The following is a 2521-nucleotide window of genomic DNA, read 5'->3' as shown; positions in this document are numbered from 1 at the left end:
GCGCAAAACTGAGCAAATACAGAAGGCTGTTTCAGCCTTATGGCAGTGAAGTACAGACTCGGTGTAAAACCCGTTTCCACCAGCGATCATGTTCGATGTGAGAGCCCCGTTGGTGAACGATTGCACGACATCATAATTTCCACTGAAGGAGACGTCTATTGAGCACTGCCTGATCCAATTTCGCCCACCCCTCCTTGCACACTTTCCAAAGGCCACCAAGTGTGGTCGAACGACGCTTATTGATGTTCCGTTCCAGGAGGTCGAAAGCACGGAAGTCCATAGGAAATGCATCAGGTGACTTGACTGGGATGTCTCGAAATGGGATAGCCTTTACACCTGTCTCCTGTTCCATACGTGTTACGTAGGCCACCGTTCGTTTGGCAGTATGGTTGCTGGCCTTGTCCTGGTGGATGAACACTCTGCCAGTGTCATTGCCATACAAAGCCGGGGCATGTTCTCGATAGATGGGTTCCAGTACATGCTCGATATAATACGCTGCATTCACCTTGACATTTGATGACACCCGATGTATAGGAAGCTTTCCTTTTGCACAGAAACCCGTCACCACCATAAATCCCTTTGGAAAACTCTCCTTGCAGGAGCGAACCCACTTTGCATGATCGGTTCCATCACTGCGGCGGCAGTAAATTGCACACATATGCTGGGATAGACCCATGCTTCATCTAAGGTGATCACATAACGCCATTTGTCACCTGCCAGGTAACCTTCATACAGCCTTTTGCATGCCACCCGCGTTCTGCGATGTGTGTTGGCTTCAGAACATGGACCCGCCGCTTGTGTGCACTTCCGAGTCCCAAATTATCACGTATGATTCTGTGTTCAGTTGCAGTTGACCGTCCAACACGCCTCGCTATGTCACATTGGGTGGGTGGAATCTCCTGGGTCACAAACCGGCGGACCTTGGCAATGGCGTCTTGGCTGCGTTGTGGAGCCAGTTGCTTCTTTTGCCCCTTTTGACAACGCATGGCAATGGTTTGCATTGTGATGGATGGCTGCATTAATTCCCTTATGAGACACTGTGAAATATTTCTTCTTGCACTGTGTTCTTATTCGGCTATAGCTGTAGTCTATATCAGAAAGTGCTACGATGTAGCCCTCCCAAAAAGGGTCGATTTTCGGCGGCATTCTGCTCACACACGTCTCTCCTCTGCACGGCTTCTACACATGTGTCTAACTACTCCGTACTGCGTGCGTCACGTTGCTGACGAGAAACTAGCGCCTCTGGTGGCGACTGCAAATTGCTACTATAAGGATGAAAGAGCCTTCTGTATAAGGTAAGGAAAGGATTATAAAAGTTACCTCAGAAACTTAACAGAACAACAATGACTCACCAACTTTAGGATCATATCCATAGAGCATAAGTTAACTTCAAAACTATCTATCTTTTGAGAACATTGTAAAAACCTGTGCAGCCAAAAGAGCCCGCAAAGTTAAATTTTGATTCAAGCTTTTTGTGTTTTCATTTAACATACATCGATTTAAGAGATTTGCAAAATGTACGGGTATAATACTCGAGACAACAGTTTGACTGTTTGTCATAATTAAATATTCTGTTCTAAAGCAACAGACTGTTGATTCATCTTACACATATGCACATTCCGATTTAATTCCAAAAACATTGGGATTTGCAGTTATTATGATAAGACTATAAGAATTTCTCGAGCATGCTACTCTGAGATTATTTGGCAATCAAATACTAATTAGTTTGATGTTTTGTCTTGTACTAAAAATTAAATTATGTACTGCAATTTTGAAATCATGCATTACCACTTGTAGAAAAATGGAATAGTTGACTTACTGTGTGATGCCAAGATCAGGTGTAGTTGGGGAGCGTTTAGGTTTGGTTTGTCACAGGGAGTAGGAGCGAAGACGGGTTCTTGCCCCGGCCGACAACAAACTTAGTTGCGTCGCTGATATACAGTTAGAGTCAAGGGCGCCGATTTCTCTGTAAATTTGAGGGGCCCATTCAGACGAAGAAGGTATATATATGACGATGTTAAGACAAATTTCATTCAAATTATGCCAAATATTGTATATTCATAAATACACTAGGGGACTCAAATGAGCTTGAGGGGCGGGCCCTCGGCCCCCCAGGATCGGCGCCCTTGGTTAGAGTGTATACTTAGTATCCGTTCAATGGAAACACATGCCAAAATCCAACTTACCAGATTAAGGGTTAACTTCCAAAGTTGGTCATTCGTTTCTAGCAAAATTTTGAAAATTTCTCGGGAAGAAATAAATAATTTGCTCGTTTGTGTGCTTTGATAATATGTAAAGAGAGAGCGAAAGTTAGGTTTATTGCTCTTATATACAGTAAACAGTTCTAAACACAGAACTAATTGGGAAACGGAGGGAATTACTTGACGCAAGATTACGGCATGATTGTACTGTAGGAAAGGAATGAGCATTTGCGTTATGAACATGGCTGCAGGTATACAGACACGTTGCCCTGGATGTGAGTTAATAGTAATATAGTTCGTGAAACAATAGAAAATCTTTG

Source organism: Thermobia domestica, chromosome 2, assembly GCF_964235325.1.
Source record: "Thermobia domestica chromosome 2, izTheDome1.hap1.1, whole genome shotgun sequence".
NCBI lineage: Eukaryota > Metazoa > Arthropoda > Insecta > Zygentoma > Lepismatidae > Thermobia > Thermobia domestica.
This window is presented reverse-complemented; position numbering follows the sequence as displayed.